Source organism: Bos indicus, chromosome 23 (genome assembly GCF_029378745.1).
Source record: "Bos indicus isolate NIAB-ARS_2022 breed Sahiwal x Tharparkar chromosome 23, NIAB-ARS_B.indTharparkar_mat_pri_1.0, whole genome shotgun sequence".
Taxonomy (NCBI): domain Eukaryota; kingdom Metazoa; phylum Chordata; class Mammalia; order Artiodactyla; family Bovidae; genus Bos; species Bos indicus.
This window is the reverse complement of record NC_091782.1, coordinates 2957497-2985357: the sequence shown is the minus strand read 5'-3', so window position 1 is coordinate 2985357 and position 27861 is coordinate 2957497. Positions and strand designations below refer to the sequence as shown.

Genomic DNA, 27861 nt, shown 5'->3' with positions numbered 1-27861 from the left:
GATTATTTAATATGGCATGAAGTTATTTTCATTCTCTTTTTTTTGAAAAGCAACTGTTTATTCGAACCAATACAGGAGTATGAAAAGTAGGAAGAGAGGAGATTGGAAGGGGGAAGAGAATGAGGTCTGCATCAGATGTCAGTTGTGAATATATATGTGTGTGTGTATATATATATATAATATATTATATATATAATATATTTTATGTTATTATATATTATGTATCTACATATAATATATAATACACAATATTATAATATATTATATACATCTCTTGCCTATATATATTATATATGTTATAATATAGCATAATATGATCTAATATAACATTATATACTATTGATTATGTTAAATATTTATATATAAATTTATATATATTATATATACATTATGTTTTATTATATTATATATTATTATACATGTTAAGGTATATTATTATAATTATGTTATAATTACATATAATTAATATATTATTATTATATTTTATAATATTATATAATTTATTTGGTGAAATGACACAAAGATCTTTAATATAACATTGCAGTAAATATCAATACTACAGAAAAGGTCAATACTGTGAAAGACCAAGAGAAAGAGTGTTTTCATTGAGAAGGAGAAATGGAAGAGGTGATTATATAATTAATATATAATATAATTATATAATATATAATTATATTATTGTATATAATATTATATAATTATTGTATTATAATATATTACATTATTATATTTTATGTATTATTATATTTTGTATTATACATTACATAATTATATAGTATATAATTATATATACATAATTATATTATATATTTTATATATTATGTATTATATAATATATGTAGTGTTATAATAACATATAATATTAATATATAATATATGTAAATATATAAATGTGTATAATTATATATAATATATAATAATATAATATAATCATATATGATTATATATATCACTTTGCCTCAAATAAATCAAAATTAGACATATTTAGCTGAAATAAAAACAAGAAACACAATCAAAACTCTCCCACAAACCAAAAATATCCATACAGAATTCAATTTCCCATTTTTACATTCAGAAATCTGACAACAAAGTATGATTTGTTTTGTTACTCAGGATGGTACCAAAAGCTGAAAGAAACCCAGACTCAGGCTCCTCTCAGCTCCTGTCCTGTGGAAAGGGGTGGGAAGGCCTGTGGATCATGGGCAAATCAACTCCTGGCTACTTGGCAGGATGTCTGACTGTTCTCTCCAGGAGTCCCTAGAACCTCCTGGTGCTCTCAGTGCAGTGAACAGAGGAGCAGAGTCCATAAAACACTGAGAACTGGAATGTGACTGCGGCAAGAGGCCAGGACATTGTGCCTGTTTGTGGGTTACACACCTAGGGCAAAGGAGAAGGAGAGGAGAACAAACCCTATTGGGAAGAGGATCTGGCCAAGCCCCTGAACTGGGATGGAGAGTAAGGCTCTTGAGTCCACACCTGGGCAAATAGAAATAGTTTGTGAAGGTTTCCCAAACCAGAGAGAAAAATGGTTGAAGCCAAGTTCAGATTCTGGACACTGACAGAGAAGTGACAGATGCTGAATACAGTGAACTGGATGAAGTTTTCAGGAGTATCAGTGCCCAAGTCTGAGGGTTAAACCTATCTCTAGGAAAAAAAAAAACATTTTTTTTTTCCCTAATGTTGCCCTTTTTTGATGGAGGATGGAGGAAGATTGAACCAGCTGGTTCCTATGAGGAGGCAGAGGCTTGGGTACAGACATTACAAACGGGTGAAGTGATCTAGCTCTTCTGGGATCAGTTCAGAGAGCAATAAACAATTATATAAATCATATACACTGTGTGTACTTTGCTCCTGAGACAGCTCCAGTCTGTTCCAAGTCCATAGGGAATGAAACCCCAACTCCCAACCTGTGGAGAAATCTTAGATCTCAAACAGCCTCTCTCTGTGGATGAAAGACATAGAAAATACTAAGTTCCTTCCCCTGTATATCCTAAGTAAGTCTGGACTATTAAGATTCCAAAACTCATGAAAACACTGTCAACATCTGAATGAGCAGCTTTGATGAGTGGTGGGGCCAAAGAACTTGCTGAAGTCAATAAGTAGTTCCAAGATTGGGACAGCTTAGCAAGGACAAAAGCCAATAGTAGGCATAGACTTCAGCTCAAGGCAGCCTCCATCAAGGACTCTAAATGTATTCTGTTGACTATGATTTATAGTGCCTCACAACACCCTTGTGAAATAGATCAGTATTATTACCCCCATTTGACAGATGGGAAACTGAAGCATTGATAAGAGTGATTTTCCCGAGGTCAGCCATTATGAATCATCTAGAAGCTTGACACACACAATTAGCATCCACTCAATTCCTGTTCCACTCCCTGGAGCGTTTTTGTTCTCACAGTGCACTTAATGCGAAAGAAGACACGAGACACACTTCACTCTGCAAACTAGATGAACTCAATCAGCCCGCAAGTATTAATGGCTGGCCTATTATTTATTTGGCATAATGCAAGGAACCTTGGAAAAGAAACGAACTGCTTCTGAAAGTCATGTATTAATGAGTGTTTTGAAAATAAAATTGCATTTTTAACATTAAGGGCATGCATTATTTTGTAAAGAAATACTTAGTTTACTCTAAGAGTTGAAGGACTATGTCACACCAGTTTCTCAAACTTCTGTGCTAAGTAACAGAAGTTAAAATTCGGAATAAAGCAAGATCCCACTCAAACATAAAACTAAGATCCATTTCTTAGTTGGTGGGGAAGATAGCAACAGCAGCGACAGCAGCAGCATCCTCTACTGGCTAAGCCAGGAGCCCGGGTACCACCAAACACCCTGTTGCCACTCATCTCTCCCTCACAGTACCTAGGGGCAACATTTTTCCAATTTTCTACCTCAACTCAACCACAGGAGTTGCAGTATCTTCACAACAGGTCAAGATTAAGGAGATAGATACATGTGTGCTAAGCCACTTCACTCTTTGTGACAGTATGGACTGTTGCCTGCCCAGCTCTTCTGTCCATGGCATTCTCCAGGCAAGAATATTGCAGTTGGTTGCCATCCTCTACTCCAGGGGATCTTCCAGACCCAGGGATTTAGCTCATGTCTCTTCTGTCTCCTGCAATGGCAGGCAGGTTGTTTACAGCTAGTGCTACTCCAAGGAGATAGATGGTGACACTTGTTTTTCCATTATATTCATTCTTGATGGGATATTGACAGAAATTTTGTTAAAGAATTTTTAAAGCTCCCGTCAGCCATTCCTCAGTTTTCTCTTGGCCTGTTTATCTTTGTCTTCTTTGCACTTTACAATGTCCCAACTCAGCATTTAAATAGTTATAGATCATTACTGAGGAGAGACAGTAGTAAATTGAAATGGGTTCTTAGAATCTTCATTCCAACCAGAAATATATTTCCCAGAACATCTCACAACCAAACAATGAACTCGCTCTACTTTTGGACAATTTATATTCTTTTTTTTTCACTTATAAGAGCTTAAAAATCAATATATATGTGTGTGTGTGTGTGTGTTTGTATGTGTGTATGTGTGTATATACATATAATTTTTCCATATTACCAGCACCTTTCTAGATGTTACGGGAATGTAAAAAGGTGAAACCTAGACCGTGACCTCAAGTCCTGACAATCTAAATGGGACTGACTAGCATCACTTAGGGAAATACAAGGGCCAGGCACACAAGATGGGATGCGAGAGTAAATCACCCTCATGATATGTCTTCACCCAGCAAACATCAATGGGGCCCCTTGCCTCAGATGCTCTTCTAGGGCTGAGCATACAGCATTGAACAGAGCTGATGACATACCTGCTCTTAGGTGGCCCATGGTGCCACAGAGCAGACAATCAGCAAGATAAATAAGTAGACACACTAAAGAGTAAAGAAAGCTAAATATAGACAATGAGGAGGAGAGGGGCCCAAGACACGTTGGGGTTTGGTGAGGAATTTAGATAGAGTGTGAAAGATGAACTGTCTAGGAATCTGAAGGAAGTGAAGGAAATTAACCAGCCATGCAGATAACTGGGAAAATACATTCCAGGCAGAGGGGCTGTCAAGTGCAAAAACACTGAGGCAGAAGTATGCTCAAGGAAGAATAGGGAATCAGATCACTAAATGTAGGTCATTGTGAGAACTTTGGCTTTCACCTGGAGTGATAACAAGGGATAGAAATCAAGAAGTAGGTAGAAAGTGTAAAACATGAATAAACAAAAACCCCAATTAAATAGATCTAGCAGTGGAGGCTCTCGAGCCCTGCAGTAACAGTAGAGTCCATCAGGAAGAAGGAAGACTTACTTCCTCCCTGAGACCAGGGCTCAGACAATGAAAAGCCATGGAATCTTTATTTATAGCCCTCCCACCTTCCTTTCCCTACTATAAAAGCAGCTCCCTCCCTTGCAATATGGGGACTTGCCCTTGGCTGCCCACATCTGCAGAACCCAAACTGTCATTCTCTGCTGATCCTGAATAAACCCGTCTTCAGTGGAGAAATATCTGGCCATTTGTTTGTTTCAGAATCTGAGAAAGAATAAATACAAGATGTGAAATTTCCACCAGGTTCAGGTGGGTGGATAGAATAATAGCACAATACCAGCAAAGACATAGTAGGAATTACTTTAGAGGCCGTGATGGTAAGGCACCTGGTGTTAAGTAGAAAAACATCCTGTGACTGGATAATGATGGTGGGACTAAACTACTGATGACCTTGGAAGACACGAAAATAGCTTACATGTGATAAAAGAGAAACACTGGGAGTCTGGAAGCTTTTGACCACCAAAGCTTGAATAAATTGGAGAAAGACCAGTGCAGGATAAGAGATAAAAGAAATAGAGAAAAGAAAAGAAAACTGATTTCTATAGCAGTTAAAAAACTCAAACCTCTATTCTAGCCCTCAGTGGACTTTGAATTTCCACCTGTGATTTATAAACTTGAGTGGTTTTGTTTGAACAGGACCCTTGGTAATAATGTAAGAATTGTAGTTTGAGGTAGAAAAGAACAGTAGGTGGAGGGGAAAAACTGGAGGGATAGAAATAGGAAAAGAAGTAAATAAATACCTAGGTAAGCTAGAAGAGCTGGAGCTCTGTTAATGATTTCTAGCAATCAGATATTAATAATGTTTTAATGTGTTAGCATTTATTGCAGTGGGGTAATCTGCTTTAGACTACCTCCCGCTGGTTCTTCAGCTGTCAACATTTTGAGATTAGTGTTCTGAAGCATATTTTTCTAACAGTAAAATTAAAAAGTGCTTTAATGTCTACCTCCTACTGCCTCTCTGACATGGAAAGATTTTCACACGGGTTTATACAGGAGGTCAAAATAAAAACTGCTTTTACTGAGCCACTGGACTGTGAAATGCAGTAAATTTCCAAATGGCAAGACTAGAACAGTGTTTATGACTGTGGGAGACTCACTGACTACAGGGTATACTTTTCGGTGGGTTGAGAATTTGGGACATTCTGTTTTCTATATGTGTCCTTTAGCAAGTATAGAAAATGGGGGAAAAATTCTTTACAATCTTGACTGGTTTACAAAGTTATCTCCATTAATTTTTGGTTGTCAATGCTGGTGCATGCTTAAACTAAGTGAAATTCAGATCAGCATGAAAGTGTGAGCTGGAAATGTTCATGTTTCTGGGCCAAAATAAAAAATTTACAAGTAAGGGAGTTCAAAGAACAGTGATAAAGAACAACAAAATTTCAAATATGTTTAATGAATTTCTAGTGATCAATTCATGTCAACACTTATCTGTTGCTGTCACTGCCTGGGATGAGTGCATTCTGGCATGGAAACACCAATGGTTTAATTACTTCACACAAACTTACTGATGTGGACAGAATAGGAGCACAAGTCCAAGTATGGGGTCCTTGAACTATGGCTCATGAGCCAAATATATCCCCTTCCAGCCTCTTTCTATAAATACAATTTTATTGAAACACAGCCATACACAATAATTTGTGGGTACCTACTGCTGTTTGGGGGCTTCCTAGGAGGCTCAGTGGTAAAAGAATTCACTTGCCAAGCCAGAGATTCAGGATATCCAGGTTCAATAACGGTTTGATCCCTGGGTCTGGAAGATCCCTTGGAGAAAGAAATGGCAGCCCACTCTAGGATTCTTGTCTGGGAAATCCCGTGGACAAAGGACCCTGGTGGATTATAATCCATGGGGTTGCTAAGAGGCAGACATGACTTAGCAACTGAGCACATGGCTGTTGTTGTTGCTGGTTTTCAAATTTTTTTTAAGTTATTTATTTTTAATTGGAGGATAATTGCTTTACAAGATTGCATTGGTTTCTGCCATTACAACATGAATCAGCCATAGGTATACATATGTCACTTCCCTCTTGAACCTGCCTCCCACCTCCCACCCCATCACACCCATCTAGGTCATCACAGAGCACTGGTTTGAGCTCCCGGTGTCATATAGCAAATCCCCACTGGTGATCTATTTTACGGTAATGATGAACCTATTTTCAGGCCAGCAGTGGAGACACAGACATAGAGAACAGACTTGTGGACACAGTAGGGGAAGAAGGTGGGGGGGGTGACGAATCGAGATACTACCAGGGAAACATACACATTATCACATGGTTGTCTTTACAGCACAATGACAGAGCTGAGTAGTTGCTGCAAAGATGGCCTCTGCCCCAAAGTCGAATATATTTACTGTGTGGCCTTTAATGAAAAGTCTGTCTTACCTGTTCTAAGAGCACTGCTATGCATGGGAACCGCACAGCTGGAAGGTAATACATATTCTGTGAGTAGAGGACAGATGAATCTGGGAGGAGTTAGGGGCAGAGATACAGCAGAACAAGACCTCATGGGCCTCATGAAACAAACAGCCTGTGAACTCTACTGTCGATGGAGAGCTTATCTGAACATGCTATCATTCAATATTGCATTCCCTTTTTTTCAAATAAAAAGTTGTTCTCTTCTAAATTCTATAGCAGTAATGTTTTTGGCTGTTGCCTTGGGAAGAAATATTTCTTTTTATGCACTGAACTAATATAGATACAATTAGTAAGAAAAATGACAAACAAGTGTTAACAACTATAATTTTTTTTACCAAGGCAGTAAGAAATAGGCTGTTGTCATCGTCTCATTGTCACCCACTTTTATTATAATCACATTGTTTTGAAGCTCTGTGAAAGAAAATTGCTGCTTCCTGAGACCACAGCATAAAGGCAAACTGGATGAGAAATTCAGGTCATTACATGCCACATGTACTATTATTTATTTAGAGACTGAAATTTGTGGCATTTATTTAGGGGGATATCCATTTTCTCTCTTTTGGAGAAGAGCTTTCTGTCTCATCCATGAAAACTCCATGGCATCATACCTTATAAACCCAGGAGAAGAACCTGAGTTGTGTGGTGCAGTGATGGATGAGCTCACTCTGGGTGCTGAACATCCAGCTATTGTTGCTGCTGCCATCACAGCTGCTGCATCTTTTGTTTACAAAGCTGAACTGATCAGTTTTTAAAAAGTCAATTTTCACTTGTTTCAAGACAATTATTTTTAAATTTTTGAATGGATTATGCCTCTTTCATTTTTTGCAATAGATTTAATTCTAATTTAATAATAGGCCAGCACAGCACAGGAGTTGAGAATAGCATTTCTCAGACTTTGTGATCTCTAGACACATTCCCACTCAAAACTTACTGAGGGCTTCAAGGAGTCTTCTGTTTATGTGGATTAAATCTATTATTCATGTTTTTGCTACTAAACACACATATTTTGAACAGACAGGAAAACAAAAGATTAAATTGCCAACATTTATTGGATCATGGAGAAAGCAAGGGGGTTCCAGAAAAGCATCTGCTTCTGCTTCATTGACTACACTAAAGCCTTTGACTGTGTGGATCACAACAAACTGGAAAATTCTTAAAAAGATGGGAATACCAGACCACCTTACCTGCCTTCTGAGAAACCTGTATACAGATCAAGAAGAAGCAGTTAGAAGCAGACATGAAACTGGTTCAAAATTGGGAAAAATGTACAAAGGCTGTATATTGTTATCCTGCTTATATGCCGAGTATGTCATGCAAACTGCCAAGCTGGATGAATCACAAACTGGAATCCAGATTTCCCAGAGAAATATCAACCTCTGGCATGCAGATGATACCACTCTAACAGCAGAAAGTGAAAAGGAATTAAAAATCCACTTGATGAAAGTGAAAGAGAAGAGTAAAGAAGCTGGCTTAAAACTCAAAGTTCCAAAAGCTAAGATCACGGCATCTGGTTCCATCATGTCATGGCAAATAATTGGGGGAAAAGTGGAAGCAGCGACAGATATTCTTTTCTTGGGATCCAAAATTACTGTGGATGGTGACTGTAATCATGAAATGAAAAGATGTTTGCTCCTTGGAAGGAGAGCTATGACAAACCTAGGCAGTATGTTAATAAGCAGAGACATCACTTTGCTGACAAAAGTCTATATAATCAAAGCCGTGGTTTTTCCAGTAGTCATGTAAGGCTGTGAGAGTTGGACCATAAAGAATACTGAGAGCTGAAGAATGATGCTTTTGAATTTGGTGCTGGAGAAGACTCTTGAGAGTCTCTTGGACTGCAAGGACATCAAACCAGCCAATCCTAAAGGAAATCACCCTGAATATTCATTGGAAAGGCTGATGTTGAAGTTGAAGCTCCAACACTTTAGCCATCTGATGCAAAGAATCGACCCATTGGAAAATATCCTGGGACTGAGAAAGACTGAAGGCAAAATAGAAGGGGGTAGCAGAGGATCAGATGGTTAGATAGCATCACCAGCTCAATGGACATGCATTTGAGAAAATTCTGTAGGACATATTGTAGGACAGAGGAGCCTGGCATGCTATAGTCCATAGTGTCACAAAGAGTTGGACACAATTTAGGGACTGAACAACAATAATGCGACTAGAAATTTAAACTGACTCACTTTAAAATATTTATTAGCTCATTTGTAATTTATTTCTGTGGTAAAATACACAAAATAAAATTTACAGTCTTAACCACTTTTGAATGTGCAATTTACTATTGTTAAGTATAGTCACAGTGTTTATAACATTAATTCATTTTAGATGACAATAATAAATACTGTACATGGTGATATAAGCAATGTGTTTTTAATGCAAAATAAGTATTCATTTATTTTGAAAAATAAAAGCAATTTTCCCCCAAGTTCTATTAAATTAAAAGTATCATTGTTTTACATTTTTAAGACATTTCTTTAATGTCTAGCTTAATAAGAGATGTTAAAATCTCATATCAACTTTGCATTCATTGTAATAAAATATATTGTTTGGTGAAAGTGTATGAAGAAATTCTGGTTTTGTATAAATATGTAATTTAGAAAAAATGAATATATTCTAATAACCTCTCCAAATAATTGTGGATTCATTATGTGGCCTTCACTGTGTACCTGAAACAGACTAAAAAATATAAAAGGCAAATCACATCTTAGTATACTCAAAAATAATTTTAACCTCACAGATCCTCTAAAAAGGATCCCTATGTATTTTATAGAATTAGCAGTGTAGGGTACATCATTCTGCAAATCATATGACTTCATGGAAGCAAAAGTGAAAGTGTTAGTTACTCAGTCATGTCTGACTCTTTGCAAGCCCATGGACTGAGGTTTGCCAGACTCCTCTGTCCATGGAATTCTCCAGGCAAGAATACTGAAGTAGACTGCCATTTCTTCCTCCAGAGGGTGTTCTCAACCCAGGGGTCAAACCTGGGTCTCCTGCATTGCAGGGAGGTTTTTTATCCTCTGAGCCACCAGGAAAGCCCAAAGTGAAGAGTAAACATTGTAGCAAAAACTGTATTCAATTTTTTTTAACAAATTGTGATGAAAAACATGTCACATAAAATTTATCATCTTATCCATTTTCAGTTGTACAGTTCAGTACAGTTTAGTGATATTAACTATATACACATTGTTACGCAACAAATCTCTAGAACTTTTTCATCTTGCAAAACTCCTGCTAGGCAGCTGGATTTTCAACATGCACAAGAAGGAAGCTGGAATCTTACCTTATACCAGAGAAAAATTAGCATTAGTTAAAGGCCTACAACTATAAAAGTTATAGAAGAAAATGTAGATAAACATCTATGGGCATTGGTTTTCAAGACAATTTCTTCAATATAAAACATAAGGCACAGGCAAAAAAGCAAAAATAGGACTACATAAGCTTCTGTGAATCACAGAAAACAGTCAACAGACTAGAAAGGAAAAGGCAAGCTACAGTGTGAAAGAAAATATTGAAAAATAATTTTTCTGATGAGTTGATATCTAGAATATATAAATAACTCCTACAACTAAGCAACCAAAAGCCAAATAAACTGATTAAATAATGGGCAAAAGGCTTGAATAGACAGAATTTCCTTAAAGAATATGTACAATTTTCTAAAAAGCATGTAAAAATGATGCCAAACATTACTCTTTATTAGATAAAACAAGTTCAAACTTCAGTGAGGTATTACTTCACACCCATTGAGAAGATGGCTATTACCAAAAATAAACAAAATGGCAAATGTTGAGGAGACGTGGGGAAAATAGAAATCATGTGTATTTTAAGTGGGAATGTAAAATTTTATAACCACTTTGGAAAACAGTAAAGATATTTCCCAAAATTATAAGACAGAATCACCTCAAGATCCAGCAATCCCATTTCTAGATATATATCCAAAATAATTAAAATGGTCTCTAAGAGATACTGGTCCACTCGTTCATTACAGCATTGCTCACAATAGTCAAGAGGGAGTAGAAGCCAGCCAGATATTCATCCATAGGTGAATGGATGAACAAAATGTGTATGCATATACAATGTAATTTTATTCAGCCTTTTAAAAAAGAAAGAAATCCTATCACAGGTTACAACACAGATGACTCCTGTGAATTGATCTTTTCTTTCTCTTGTGAGAAAAGAAATTCTATTTCACCTGATGTAATATAGCCATCCCTCATCTTTTGGACATCATTTGCATGATGTATCTTTATCCATTCTATCACTCTCAGCCTATGTGTGCCCTTGAATCTAAAGTGAACCTCTTTATTAGACAGCATATAGTTGGAGCTGGATTTTTGTTTTAGGTTTGTTATTTTGTCTGTTTTTAGTCAATTTAGTCAATCTATGTCTCTATGCCTTTTGAATGGAGGGGAGGGGAGTCTATCCATTTACATTAATCCCCATTTTGTTTCTGTTTTATTTCTGTAATTTTTTTGTTCTTTATTTTCCTCTCTTTCTGATTTTTTCCCCGTATTTATTGATTTTTTAAAATGCTTTGATTCTTTTCCCATTTCCTTTGCTGTATGTTCTATGAGTATTTTCTTTGTGTTTACTGTGAAGATTACATAGAATATCTTAAAGTTATACAATCTATTTTAAATTGATAGCAACTTAACTTCAATGGCATAAAAACTTTATTCCCTTTTATGTCTCTGCCCCCTGCTTTATTTACTGATTTTATAAATTACATCTATTTATATTGTATAGCATTAACATAAATTGATGGTTACTTTTGTGCTTTTATCTTTTAAATTATATACAGAATAAAGAGTGATTTAACTGCCAACATTACAATACTTCAGGATTATTCACCTGTGTAGATATTTATCTTTACCAGATGACCTTATAATTTCATATGTTTCATGTTGCTATTCAGTTTCTTTTTGTTCCTACTTGAAGGAACTCCTTGTATGGAGATGTATAACCTCAGCTTTTGTTTATCTGGGAAAGTATTAATGTATCTTTCATTTTTTTCAAGCTTTATTATAGCTGACAAATAAAAATTGTATGTATTTAGCATGTAAAATTCATACATATACATTGTGAGATAACCACCATACTCAAGTTAATAAATATGTCCTTCATGTTACATAGTTATCATTGTAGGCTGTGTGTGTTGCTGTTGTTCAGTCACCCAGTCATATGTGATTCTTTGCAACCCCGTGGTCTGCAGCATGCCAGGCCTCCCTTTCCCCCATCATCTACTGAAGTTTGCCCAAGTTCTTGTCTGTTACATTGGTGATGCCATACAGCCATCTCATCCTCTGATGCTGTATTCCTCTTCATGGATCACTGCCTTGTTAAGGCGAAAAGGCTTCTGTAACTCAAGGAAACTATGAGCCATGCCATGCAGGGCCAGCCAAGATGGATGGGTCATAGCAGAGAGTTCTGACAAAACATGATCAACTCGGGGAGGGAATGGCAAACCACCCCAGTATACATGTCATGAGAACCTCATGAACTGGTTAAAAGGACAAAAAGATACGCCACCAAAAGATGAGTACCCCAGGTCAGGACATGCGTGTGTGAGGGAAATTAAATAAATAGTCTCATTTAGGCTTCAGAGACAGAGTAGAGCAGAACATTGTATCTAACATGTCTGGAAACCTCCCTGACTGTGGTTGACTGTCTGCTGTGAGTGCAAGACTTGTGGTCGTTGGATTGTCAAAAAAGCAAGAGAATTCCAGAAAAACATCTACCTCTGCTTTATTGACTATGCCAAAGCCTTTGACTGTGTGGATCACAACAAACTTTGAAAAATACTTAAAGAGATGGGAATACCAGAGCACCTTACCTGTCTCCTGAGAAATCTGTGTGTAGATCAAGAAGCAACAGCTAGAAGTGGACATGGAACAACAGACTGGTTTCAAATCAGGAAAGGAGTATGTCAAGGCTGTATATTGTCACTCTGCCTATTTAACTTATATGCAGAGTACATCATGTGAAATGCCAGGCTGGATGAAGCACAAGCTGGAATCAAGATTGCCAGGAGAAATATCAATAACCTCAGATATGCAGATGACACCAACTTTATGGCAGAAAGTGAAGAACAACTAAAGAGACTCTTGATGAAAGTGAAAGAGGAAAGTAAAAAGTTGGCTTAAAACTCAACATTCAAAAAACTAAGATCATGGCATCCAATCCCACCACTTTATGGCAGAGATGGGGAAATGATGGAAACATTGGTAGAATTTATATTTGGGGGCTCCAAATTCACTGCAGATGGTTCCTACAGCCATGAAATTAAAAGATGCTTGCTCCTTGGAAGAAAAGCTATGACCATCCTGGATAGCATATTAAAAAACAGAGACATTATTTTGCCAACAAAGGTTTGTCTAGTCAAAGCTATGGTTTTTCCAGGAGTCATGTAAGGATATGAGAGTTGGACTACAAAGAGAGCTGAACACAGAAGAATTGATGTTTTTGAACTGTGGTGTTGGAGAAGACACTTGTGAGTCCCTTGGACTGCAAGGAGATCCAACCAGTCAATCCTAAAGGAAATCAATCCTGAATATTCATTGGAAGGACTGATGCCGAAGCTGAAAGTCCAATACTGTAGCCACCTGAGGCGGAGAACTGACTCATTACAAAAAGACCCTGATGCTGGGCAAAATTGAAGGGAGGAGGAGAAGGGGATGACAGAGGATGAGACAGTTCGATGGCATCACCAACTCAATGGACATGGAACAACAGATTGGTTCCAAATACGAAAAGGAGTATGTCAAGCCTGCATATTGTCACCCTGCTTATTTAACTTATATGCAGAGTACATCATGAGAAATGCTGGACTGGAAGAAAAACAAGCTGGAATCAAGATTGCTGAGAGAAATATCCATAACCTCAGATATGCAGATGACACCACCCTTATGGCAGAAAGTGAAGAGGAACTAAAGAGCCTCTTGATGAAAGTGAAAGTGGAGAGTGAAAAAGTTGGCTTAAAGCTCAACATTCAGAAAATGAAGATCATGGCATCTGGTCCCATCTCTTCATGGGAAATAGATGGGGAAACAGTGGAAACAGTGTCAAACTTTATTTTTGGGGGCTCCAAAATCACTGCAGATGGTGACTGCAGCCATGAAATTAAAAGATGCTTACTCTTTGGAAGGAAAATTATGATCAACCTAGATAGCATATTCAAAAGCAGAGACATTACTTTGCCAACAAAGGTCCACCTAGTCAATGCTATGTTTTTTCCTGTGGTCATGTATGGATGTGAGAGTTGGACTGTGAAGAAGGCTGAGCAGCAAAGAATTGATGCTTTTGAACTGTGGTGTTGGAGAAGACTCTTGAGAGTCCCTTGTACTGCAAGGAGATCCGACCAGTCCATTCTAAAGGAGATCAGCCCTGGGATTTCTTTTGAGGGAATGATGCTGAAGCTGAAACTCCAGTACTTTGGCCACCTCATGTGAAGAGTTGACTCATTGGAAAAGCCTCTGATGCTGGGAGGGATTGGGGGCAGGAGGAGAAGGGGACGACAGAGGATGAGATGGCTGGATGGCATCACTGACTCGATGGACGTGAGTTTGAGTGAACTCCGGAAGTTTGTGATGGACAGGGAGGCCTGGTGTGCTGTGATTCTTGGGGTCTCAAAGAGTTGGACAGGACTGAGTGACTGAACTGAACTGAAATGAACTGGAGGGAGCCTGGCCACCCAAACCCCAGGCTTAATAACATTCCAAATTTTACGTGACAAAGCAAACAGCATTACTATGAAACCAGAGCTGCAATTTGCTCACAGATTGATGATGATATCACTTTGCATCCTGGGATTATATTGAGTTCTGTGATCTTGAAGTCTCACCCACAGAGCACGTGTGATTGATGTCTGGGACCTTTTCCCAATTGGCACTCCAGAAGTGCTGTGATCTGAGACTTCCCAGCACTATTTGAGTCTGGATGTTTGTCAAAACCCAATTTGGTAACGTGTCCTTTTCTGTTTCTGTTTCTTTTAGCATTAGTATATTGAAACTAAGCTAAATAAAGTGAAAGTGAAAGTCCCTCAGTTATTTCCAACTCTTTGTGACCCCATGGACTATACAGTTCATGGAATTCTCCAGGCCAGAATACTGGAGTGGGTAACCTTCTCCTTCTCCAGGATATCTTTCCAACCCAGGGATTGACCCAGGTCACCCTCATTGTGGGGAGATTCTTTACCAGCTGAGCCACAAGGGAAGCCTAAGAATACTGGAGTGGGTAGCCTATCCCTTCTCCAGCAGATCTTCCCGACCCAGGAATTGAACCAGGGTCTCCTGCTAGATAATTCTCTAATAAATATTGGTATTACTTATGTGTATAGAATGAGTGGCTTATTTTGTTAACAAATCCTTTGAACTTGAGATGAAAATGAAAACTTTTGGCAAAACAGTTTGGTGAAGTATAGAATAAGGTATTGTTAACCATAGTTACATTGCTTTACATTAGATGCTCAGAACTTATTCATTCTGCATAACTGAAACTTTATACCTTTTCATCTACATCTTCTTATTTCCTTCATTCCCTGGACCCTGGCAAATTTTGGTCTCTGCTTCTGTGAGGTTGACTATTTTAGTTTCCAGATATGACTAAGATCATGCAGTATTTGTCTGTCTGTGTTTGGTGTATTTCACTTAGCATTATGTCTTTCAGGTTCTTCTATGTTGTCACAAATGGCTAGATTTCCTTCTTTTTATGACGGAATGGGATTTATCTGAGTGTATATCATTTACATATATATATAGTTATATATATATAAGATGTAAATATAAACCTCCATCAACATATATTAAAGGTGTTTCTCCATTAACGTATATTTGTTTATCAATATTGTTCATTGATACATATTTAGGTTGTTTCCATACCATTCACCTTATTGTGAATAATGCTGGATTGAATGTGGGAGTGTAAATGTCTCTTCAGATAATAATTTCATAAAAAATATATATACATATATATATAAAACCAAAATAGATTGCTGGATCAGAAGGTTCTATTTTTATTTTTTTTTAAGAACTTCCATTCTGCTTTTGTAATTGTTATTATACCAATTTACTTTCCTATCAACAAGGTACAAGGATTTCCTTTTCTATAAATCCTCACTAACACTTGTTATCTTTTGTCTTTCTGATAATAGCCATTAACAAGGTTGCCAAGACTATACAATGAGAAAAGAAGAGCCTTTTCAATAAATGGTGTTGGCAAAACTACATGCAAAACAATTGGATCCTTGTGTGAAAGTCACTCAGTCACTCAGTTATGTCCAACTCTTTGGGACCCCATCTGACTACACAGTTCATGGAACTCTCCAGGCCAGAATACCATTCTTTTCTCCAGGGGATCTTCCAAACCCAGGAATAGAACCAGGGTCTCCTGCACTGCAGGTGATTCTTTACCAGCTGTGCTACCAGAGAAGCCCAAATTGGATCCTGATCTCACACCACTTATAAAAATCAACTCAAAATGTATTAGCAACTTAAATATAAGATGTGAAACTGTAAAACTAAAAGAATAAAACATTGAGTAAAGGGTTCTTGGCATTGGTCTTGGCAATGATATATGTTTTATATGACCCCATAAACACATGCAACAAGATCAAAATAAACAAGTGGGATTGTACCAAATTAAAAATCTTCTCTACAGAAAAGGGGCTTCCCAGATAACCCTAGTGGTAAAGAACCTGCTTGCCAATGCAGGAGGCATAAGACACGTAGGTTCAATCCCTGTGTGGGGAAGATCACTGGAGGAGGGTATGGCAACCCACTCTAGTATTCTTTTCTTGAGAATTCCATGGACAAAGGAGCCTGGTGGGTTACAGTCCATAGGGTCACAAAGATGGGGCATGACTGAGCGACTAAACACAGCACCTCATCTGATAAGATGTTACCATCCAAATATATAAGCAGTGCTTACAACTCAATAACAAAAATAAATACATAATCTGATTTAATAATGAACCAGGGACCTGAACAGACGTTCCTCCAAACAAGACATACACATAGATAACAGTTATAGAAAAAGGGCTCAACATCACAAATCACCAGGGAAATGCAAATATCCTTCATATTTGAATAGTAATTTGCTGGGTACAGTATTCTTGGTTGGAATTTTTGTTTTTATGTTTTTTTCTCTCAGCATTTTGAATATATCAATGCATACCCTTCTGTTCTGTAGTTTCTACTTTGATAACCTTTTAGATGCTCCTTGTATGTAATTAATCATTTTCTCTTTCTGTTTTCAGTATTATCTATTTGTCTGTGATTTGTTAGCTTGATTATTGTGTGTTGGTGTGAGTCTGTTTAGATTTATATTAGTGGAAATTCATAGAGCTTTTTGAATTTGCATGTCCTTCCTTCCTCAAATTTGTAAAGTTTTTGATCATTATATATTCAATGGACTTTCAGCTCCTTGCTAATTCTCTTCTCTTGAGACTTGTATAATGCATATATTGGTTTCCCTGACAATATCTCATAGTGCTTATGCTCTCTTGACTTCATTTATTTTCTTTTAGCATCTCTGATTCATTAATTTCAAGTGATCTATTTTTAAGTTCTCTCATTCTATCTTCTGCTTGATAAAATCTTGCTGACTTTCTCTAGTGAACATGCCAATTAAATTATTGTATTCCTTAGCTCTGGAATTTCTATTTGGTTCTTTTTTATGACTTTTATGTAAAATATCTCTCCTGATATTTCCATTTTTTACACACTGCTATCCTGATTTTATTTAGTTGTCTATATTCTATTTAACATATTAAACACATTTAAGATACTTAATTGAATTCATTGTAAAGTATTCATAGATTTCTGTTTCCTTATGGTCAGTTTCTGTACATTTATTTTGTTAATTTGATTGGGCCATTTCCCCAGTTTCTTTGTGTACCTGTGATCTTTTGTTGATATTTGGGCATTTGAAAAGAAAAAAAAAGATGCAATTTTAACAAAGTTGCAATACACAAGGTTGATATACTAAAGTCAATTTCTTTCCTGTATATCAGCAATGAACAAGTAGAATTTGAAATTAAAAGCACAGTATCATTGACATTTACAAATCTCAAAATAAAATACTTAGCTACAAGTCTAACAACAACAACAACAAAAATATATATATATAAGATCTAGATGAGAAAAGCTATAAAACACTGATAAAAATAAATCAAAAAAGACCTAAATTAATGAATAGGAAAACTCAGTATTGTCAAAATGTTAGTTCTTCCTTCCAATCAAAATCTCAGCAAGCTATTTTATGAATATTTACAAATTGATTCTAAAATATATATGGTGAGGTATAAGATCCAGAATAACTAACACAATATTGGAGAAAAATAAAGTTGGGAGACTGATGCTATTTGACTTTGAGACTTATTATAAAGCTATAGTAATCAAGACAGTGTAGTATGGGTAAAGTAATAGATAAATAAAGCAATGGAACACAATAGAGAGCCCAGAAATAGATTTCATATAAATATAGTGAACTGATCTTCAATAAGAAGTAAAGGTCATCGAGAAAAGATAGTCTTTTCAACAAATGATGCTAGAAAAGTTGGACATCCACATTTTAAAAAATGAATCTAGACCTTACAACCTTCACAAAAAAAACTTAAAATGGATCATAGTCCTAAATGTACAGTAACCCTTGTAATATGCAAATATAAAATAAAAGTTCTAAATATAACAGATGAGAAAATATAAATGACCTTGGGTATGGCAACACAATGTCTATGGCATTATCCATAAAATGAATAACTGATAAGTTGGATATCATCAAAATTGAAACTGCTCTGTGAAAGACAATGTTGAGAGAATGAGAAAATAGGCCATATACCAGGAGAAAGTATTTGCAAAGACATTCTGACAAAAGACTGTAATCCAAAATATTCAAAGAACTCTTAAAAGCCAGTAAGAACATAAACAGACCAATTAAAGAATGGGCCAAGGCATTTAGCAGACACCTCACCAAAGAAGATATACAAATGGAAAATAAGCATATGAAAGGATGCTGCCTGTCATGTGTCATCAGGGAAATGCAAATCAAAATAATGAGCTATCATTCTGCACCTATTGGAATGGCCCAAATCCAGAGCACTGACAACACCAAATGCTGACATTGGTGTGGAGCATCAGGAACTCTCATTCTTCATTGGTAGGAGTGCAAAATGGTACAGTCACTTTGGAGGCAATTTGGTAGTTTCTAAGAAAAATGAACATACTCTTACCATATTATCAAGCAATCACACTTCTTGGTATTTATCCAAAAGATGTGAAAACTTATGTCCACACAAAAACTCACACCAAGATATATAGTATATTTATTCATAATTGCCAAAACTTGGAAGCAACCAAGATGTCCTTGAATGATAAACAAACTGTGGTATATCCAGACTCTTTGTGTCCAACTCTTTGTGACCTCATGGACTGTAGCCTACCAGGCTTCTCAGTCCATGGGGTTTTCCAGGAAAGAGTACTGGAGTGGATTGCCATCTCCTTTTCCAGGGGATCTTTCCTACCCAGGGATCGAACCCAGGTCTCCCACATTATAGGCAGATTCTTTTACCATTTGAGCCAGGGAAGTCTTATTCATAATTGCCAAAACTTGGAAGCAACCAAGATGCCCTTGAATGATAAACAAACTGTGGTATATCCAGACAGTAGAATATTATTCAGCACTAATGAGAAATGAGCTGTCAAACTATGAAGAGACATGGAGGAACTTTAAATGCATATTCGTAAGTTAAAGAAGCTAATCTGAAACAGCTATGTACTATAAGATTCCTATATGTCATTCTGGAAAAAGCAAGCTACAGAGACAAAAAAAAAAAAAAAAAAATAGTGGTTTTCATAGGTTGGAGGAAAGGATGGATAGATTACAGGTAATTTTTAGGGTAATGAAAATATCTGTAGGATACTGTAGTTATTCATACTTGTCATGTATTTGTCCAAACCTGCTGAATGTACAACAGCCAGAGTGAGTGAAAAGTGAGTGAAAGTCATTCAGTCATGTCCAACTCTTTGCGACTCCAGGGACTATACAGTCCATGGAATTCTCCAGGCCAGAATACTGGAGTGAGTAGCCCTTCTCTTCTCCAGGGGATCTTTCCAACCCAGGGATTGAACCCAGGTCTCTTGCATTGCAGGAGGATTCTTTACCAGCTGAGCCACCAGGGAAGCCCACACAACAGGCAGAGAGAATTATAATGTAAATAATGGACTTTGAGTGATTATGATTTCTCAATATAGGTTCATCAGTTTTAATAAATGTGCCCCTCTGGTAGGGGATGTGAATGATGGGGGAGGCTGTGCATTTTCAGGAGAGGAGCAATCTGGGGAATCTCTCTACTTTCCCTTCAATTTTGCTGTGAACCTAAATCTGCTCTAAAAGAAATAAAAATATTTAAATTTTTTTTTTTTTCCCAAACAAATAAAACAGTCACACCTCTCAGCCTTTACTACTTTTATACTAGGAAAATGTTCACTAATGAGCCCAGCTGGAGATTTGGGGAGTGTCTAAAGCCTTCTAAAGCTATATCTTTTCTGGGCTTGTGCAAGTACTTTCCCAGTGAAAGTTGACCCCCTCCTCTGGGTCCTGTAAACTTTTGCTCTGCCTTGGGTCTTTCTGCAATAACACAGTCTCTCTGATGGTGTCACAGAAACCCTCAGTCTGGCACCTAACAGCCAATCAAGTCCATGCTTGGTGCTCAGAGTCAGGCTGGACGAAATCTTTTCCTTGGGCAGCCCTCTGAAAGCCAGAGCAATAGGATCACAGCTGACCTTCTCCTTCCCTCTTGAGTAGGGATAGGAGCCTGGAATGTAGGAGCTTTCTCTACATCAGTCTATACTGTGCAGGACCAGGTGGGCAAATGCCAGGAACCCCCTTACTGGATTCTGTTCAGTTCTCTCTGGCTTTACACTCACCTGGGGTGCTGCAGCCACTTAGCTGGCTTCTGGGTTCTCGTGAAGGCACTATGGGCATATATTGTTGTGAAGTCAGTGTTTCTACAGGGGAATGTGGGCCTGAGGCTTCCTACTCCACTGTGCTGCTGCTATTACTCCAGTAAATCTCTTTTGAAATATAAATTCTTCTTGAAATTAAATCTGATATTGTACTAATGAGTAAAAGTTTTTTGAAAAAATTTTAAACTTTCTAAAATAGCTTTTCCTTAAAATGTTTTGGCTCATTTCATCTTTTTAAACCCTTAATGTACTTGACTAATTTTAAAAACCAGCAGATATATTTTAATGAAAATCACAACATTATAAATATCTCTTTTCAGTGACCACGATTGGTTTCTTATTCTTCTTTTGCCAGCTTTAATGACTAATATATCATCATGAAGGGAAGCAGTTTCCAAAACCTGATTTTTTTGTGTGTATTTTAAGTGCTAAAATTGAAAAAGTGTAAGCATTTTCTAATATGACTTATTTTCAGATATGCAGGCAAAAAGGGGATAAAATACTAAAATACTCAATGTTAATTCTCAACGGAATTTTACTCAGGGTGATTTGTCTTTCTTTTTTGCATGAAAAGGTAACATAAACAAAATTAAGAAATGATGTGCTTTTAAAAGAATTACAAACAGAATTGAAAAAAATACTTTTCTTTAAAAGAAGTACAGCCTTTTGAGGAATACATAGCTTCGATAATGGTTGATAAAAATTGTGTTTCTCTACTCAATTATAAAACTATTAACACTACCATATTTATTGAGCACTCTTTATGGAAAAGATTCTTAGGCTGCTGGAAGCTGTTTTCCTATAAACTATTACTTTATCACAATGACAAAAGAACATTAAAATTGTTGAAAACAAAATTTTCTGATTAATAGAATGTATTAAATTATTACTATGTAACATGAAAAAACATGCAAATATTTTATATTTAGAGTGAAATATTTCAAGAAGATACCTACTTTCCTATAGTTACATTTATTTTGTGAGCTAAAGAATGGTTTAAATGCATCCACATTGAACACACTTGAATGCCACTGCCTTTAGGGATGAATCCGTTGGTGATGTGCCTATTAAGACACAAATAACAGATCAAGGTCTACTCTTGGTTAATGTTATGTAAGGGAAAGTATTTTTAAAAATCTGACTTACAGAGAATTTTGTATGGTTTTAGAAAACATAATTCTCAAATTTAAGAAGATTTACCTATAAGTATCAGCAATAATGGATATAAATTGCAGATTTAAAAAATTTTGACTTTTACAGGATGTTATACCCTTTATGATTCTATGCTTTATCTATTTGTATATCAGTATGTCTTTTTTTTTTTTTTTGTATCTCTTTGTCTGTTAATGATTTGTTACCACCCTACTTACTTCAAAAATAATTTTGAGACTCACAACAAGTCTTTCAGTCAAGAACTAGGAAGTGCAGCACATTTACCAGGTTACAAGCTCTGATGGAAATAACTTTAAGTTCTCATGAAAAGAACCCCTCAATCAGTTCAGTCATGTCTGACTTTTTGTGACCCCATGGACCACAGCACGCCAAGCTTTCTTTTTGCCTTTTCATACTGTCCATGGGGTTCTCAAGACAAGAATACTGAAGTGGTTTGTCATTCTCTTCTCCAGTGTCATGAAAAGAACCCCTAAAGTTGCCTTATTAATTTTATGAAAAGCTAGTGCAAGTCTGGTATATACTAGATGAAAACATGAATATTTGATGAGCATTACTGGAGGTAGATGAAGAATGAAAGATTTATTTGGTATTTAACCTCAAATTTGTGTACCCCTTTTGTCAAAGATTGAAGAAGAAAGACAAGTAGTTTGGACTCTTCTTTTTAATATTTAAGGGTATTTGGATATCTAGCATTGTATGAATTTATCACATTAGAATTAAATAATAAATCAAACATTCAGAAAGAACTAGAGAATTATCCATTTCTCCAAACAGTTCCTCCTCTTGGATGGTGAGCTAATGCACATTATCAGCAATGTCAGGCTGATAACCATCCCCCTAAAATTGTTGGCTTAGCTCTTGGTGTTTGCCCTGTTTGATTTTTCATCTTCCTGCCCAGAAGCTACTTCATTGATCTCCACCAGTCCTTTCAACCTATGTGTTTCTGGCTAATACTGGGCCAAGTGAAATATCACAGGACCATCATCATAGTTAAAGTCATAAAAATATTTACACTGCAGGATGGCATTACAGGACTCCCCTCAGTGCTTGTAGGTGTACATTTTTCTGGAAATTCTACACAGAAACACAGACTTCCCTCAGGGTCCAGTGGTTAAGAATCTGTCTGCCAATGTCGGGGGACACAGGTTCAATCCCTGGTCAGGGAGCACTCCACACGCCATGGAGCAAATAAGCCCATTTGCTGCAACTACTGAAGCCAATGCACTTAGAGTCTCAGGGAAACAAGGGAGCCCACTGCAATGAGAAGCCTCTGCACTGTAACTAGAGAGTAGTGCCCACAAACTGCAACTAGAGAAAGCCTGTGTGTATCAATGAAGGCCTAGCACAGCCTCAAATAAACAAATAAATAAAAATTAAGAAAGAAAGAAAGAAAAAAAGAAAAAAAAAAAAAAAGACCTGCAGCCACTGCCAAAGAGGAAGGAAGCTGGGGCTGGAGCAGCTGGCACAGGTCTAAAGCCCACGGCCACTGCTGCTCCTGCCACCAACAGGTTGGAAACATATGAGGCCATAGCCCAAGTGGAGGCCAGAGTTGAGGACTTGCATGTGAATTGCTCAGAATCACCTGAGCTGGAGCTACTCGAACTCTGGGAAGGGGTGCTTCAGGTGGGCTGAGCTGCCATCACCCCTCCTCACCACACCCCCAGGCCCAGACCACAGGACTGGGATCTCCCCAGGCTTGGAACTCACTCCTCTCAGGCCCAATCCTCCAGGCCAAGCTCTGGGTCTTCCTTGGCTCCTTTCACACTCAGGATCGAGGTGGGAGGATGTGATCATCTCAGACTTGGGTGCTTTCTCTGCCGGGATTGTAGTGGTTAGGAGCCCCCTCCTGCTGACTGCTAGGGAAGGACCAGCACATTCCCAAAGTCTCACTTGGCATCCCCCTCCTCCCATTCAAGAACAAGTTTCTTTTTTTCTCTCCATTGGAAATCCTGCCTGAAGTCCAAAACATCTATCTGTGTGTACTTCCCCAGTTCCTAGAGTACTTTTAGAAATACTATCTACTGACCAAGGTTCAGAAACTCTCATTCTTGACTTGACTTTTCATCTTTGAGACAAAGGTTGCCCCCCTCCCCAATATCCTAAGTAACTGACAGTCCATGCCTAGGGTTTTATCAATTTGGATCACCAGCTCCCTGGCTATCTTTATGTGATTATCCCCACCCATGTGAATTTCAGTTCCCTCTGGACTCCAACTTCCAGCTCCCACTAGATCTGGGCAGTCCCAGTGGGACTGACCAAAAGGGCTCTGACCCAGGATTTCTCACCCTGGAAGACAGCTTTAAGGAGGCAAGGGAACTGGATGTCTGGTAGAACCTGGCAGCTCAAGAGTGGGTGTTTCACTTACCCCACACAAGAAGATGAAAACGTGCAAAGCTCAATGAATTGAAAGGCTTGGCTGGGTACAAGTGAAAAAAGAAGCCCACGAAAGGCTCAGGCCATTGCCTGCTTTGCACTGAGCCTCCTGATTCTGAGTCTAGCTAAGAGGAAGAAGAGAAATTTGGTGCAGCTAGAATCGCTCTTGCCTTGTCAAGGGAGACTATTTATGATACTGCAAGATCTGGTATCCCCTCTGTGCTTTTGTCATCCTTGTCACCTGTGTCCTGGCCTGTGTTGGCTTGGTGTCTATGCAAATTGTGCTGCATACAGAATTCTCAACGAGCTGGTAAGGTGGTCTGGTATTCCCATCCTTTTAAGAGTTTTCCACAGTTTGTTGTGATCTGCACAGTCAAAGGCGTTAACGTAGTCAGTGAAGCAGAAGTAGATGTTTTTTCTGGAATTACCTTGCTTTTTCTATGATCCAGTGGATGTTGGCAATTTGATCTCTTATTCCTTGGCTTGTTCTATATCCAACTTGAACATCTGGAAGTTCTAGGTTCAAGTACTGTTGTAGCCTAGCTTGAAGAATTTTGAGCATTACTTTGCTAGCGTGTGAAATGAGTGGAATTGTGCAATAGTTTGAACACTTTTTACCATTGCCTTTCTTTGGGATTGGAATGAAAACTGACCTTTTCCAGTCCTGTGGCCACTGCTGAGTTTTCCAAATTTGCTGGCATATTGGGTACAGCACTTTCACAGCATCATCTTATAGGATTTGAAATAGCTCAGCTGAAATTCCATCACCTCCACTAGCTTTGTTCACAGGGATGCTTCCTAAGGCCCACTTGACTTCCCACTCCAGTATCACTTCATAGCAAATAGTTGGGGAAACAAAGGAAACAGTGACAGACTTTATTTTCTTAGGCTCCAAAATCATTGTAGATGTTGACTGAACACATGAAATGAAAAGACATTTAGTCCTTGGAAGAAAAGCTATGACCAACCTAAACAGCACATTAAAAAACAGAGACATTACTTTGTCAACAAAAGTATGTATAGTCAAAGTTATGATTTTTGCAGTAGTCATGTATGGATGTGAGAGTTGGACCATAAAGAAAGCTGAGTGCCAAAGAATTGATGCTTTTGAACTGTGACTGTGGACAAGACTCTTGCAGTCCCTTGGACTCCAAAGAGATACAACCAGTCCATTCTAAAGGAGATCAGTCCTGGATATTCACTGAAAGGACTGCTGCTGAAGCTGAAGCTCCAATACTTTGGCCACCTGCTGCAAATAACCAACTCATTAGAAAAGACCCTGATGCTGGGAAAGATTGAAGACATAAGGAGAAGGGGACGACAGAGGAAGAGATGTTTGGATGGCATCACTGACTCGATGGACATGAGTCTGAGGAAGTTCCAGGAAATGATGGAGGACAGGGAAGCATAGCATGCTGCAGTCCATGGGGTCACAAAGAGTCAGACATGACTGAGCAACTAAATGACAACAACAGCAAGGAAAAGTTTAGAACAATGAAATCTAATTAGAAAAGCTGTTCCAAGAAGTTCCAAAAGTTAAGGAAGAGCTACTTAGCAACTACAAAAACAACTTAGGAAGATTGAATCTGAAGAGCTGGGGTTGAACAAAATCTGGATAAACATCACAGAAATGAATAAGCAGATTTCTCTGTTGACTTCCGCAATAAACCACATCAAAGCCAATGTCAAGTTAGCTGCAGACTTAATTAGCCTGCCTGGCACTGTAGAGGGACTTCAGAAGACTGTAATTTCTATTAGCAACACTTTAAACAACATCTGTCTTGCTGTGGAGGCAATACAGAAGACTGTGGATGAATACAAGAAAACCATGAAGTTACTGCAGAGTGGCATGAATCAGCATGCCTTAAAGGAGACCAATGGAAACAACCAGATCATTCCATCACTTCCAGCTATATCTGAACTTGACAATAAAACACACAGTGCGAGTTTGAAGCAGGATATCCTGTACCTCCATAGTTTTTTAGAGGAGGTAAACAGTGCCCCAGGGGAGTACCAGAGATGGAAGTAACTTAAGCTCAAGGGAATGAATGAGGCAGTTAATAATCTTACCCAGAGAGTCAACTTGATAGAAAGAATTCTGGTTGCTATAAGCAAGGTAGAAAAGCAAGTGAACCTGTCCTCCAACTGTCTCTCCAAAAAGAGTCTTTGCATCAAGTGACCAGCAGAATACAGTTTGTAAAATCCCAGGGCTTAAAGGAAGAAGAGGGCATCAGAGGATGGGATGGTCGGATAGCATCACCAATGCAGTGGACATGAACTTGGGCAAACTCTGGGAGATTGTGAGGGACAGGGAGGCCTGATGTGTTGCTGCAGTCCAGGGAGTTACAAAAAGACACCACTGGGTGATTGAATAGCAACAACAAAGAAGTTAGTTCAGATTCTCAGGTATTCAAGCTCAGAGAGAAACTGTAGCTGATCAGTGCTCTCACAGACAAACCTGAAAGCAGCAGGCCTCCAGAAACTACCAAATGAAGAACACGTACAGGGTTTCAGGTCAAAGCCTTCAGCATTGTCAAAATTCCCACAGTCTCTTGGAGATCATATTGAGAAATCTGCCCAGGTAAAACTTGTCTCCCTACCAGTAATTTCTAGTATTGAAGATCTTCAGGACTTGCTCCATAGCACTGACTGTGATATGGATGGGAAGCTGACTTACCAGGAAATCAGGAACTCCTTAGATTCTGTTATGCCAGAACCAGAACATTTGAGAGAGTTTGATTCTGATGGAGATGGAAGATACTCATTCTTAGAGGAAGAGTAGCTTTAGATGTCTAGCTTTATCGGGCTTATTTTAGAAATGAATGTGTGCCTTAGATTACCTAATATCTACTCAGTTTCTTTTTGATTAAATGAGTGGTATATTAAAAAAAATCAAATTAATAAATAAGATATTAAAATTTTTTCACCTGCAATAGTGTGCCAGGTAAAATGCAGTATTTTACACTCTGAATTGGAAAAAGTATCACATAATTTAATTATCCACCAAAACAAAGTGACATTTTGTTTTGGACATCTATTACAGCATCACTCAGGAACGATAAAGAGCTTTCAACTGAATTTGAGGACTGTGGTTGGGATAGTTTGAGTTAATCAAGAAGACTATACAATGCATGTGAGACTCACTTTGGCATCCTTTTTTAAGTCACTTCAGTCATGTCTGACTCTGTGCGACCCCGCAGATGGCAGCCCACCAGGCTCCCTATCCCTGGGATTCTCCAGGCAAGAACACTGGAGTGGGTTGCCATTTCCTTCTCCAATGCATGAAAGTAAAAAGTGAAAGGGAAGTCACTCAGTCGTGTCCGACTCTTAGAGACCCCATGGACTGCAGCCCACCAGGCTCCTCCATCCATGGGATTTTCCAGGCAAGAGTACTGGAGTGGGGTGCCACTGCCTTCTCCTTGGGATCCTTGTTAACATTAGAAAATACAATAATTCTGCAGGAAAAGGGAAACTAAGCATGGAATTCCTAGCTTCAGAGGATATGATTATGTAGTCTGACATAAAATACATCCACTTACACACTCAATAATAGAATGTATGTAACATATATATGCTTGAATTGCTTGCAATAAAATAGGATATATATAATATAAA

General features: G+C 37.8%; 1 pseudogene; it reads left to right on the top strand.

Annotated features, from left to right (window-relative positions):
• Nucleotides 1-27028, top strand: part of LOC109576543 (EF-hand calcium-binding domain-containing protein 14-like) — a 156213-nt pseudogene extending 129185 nt beyond the window's left edge.
• The last annotated feature ends 833 nt before the right edge of the window (nucleotides 27029-27861 follow it).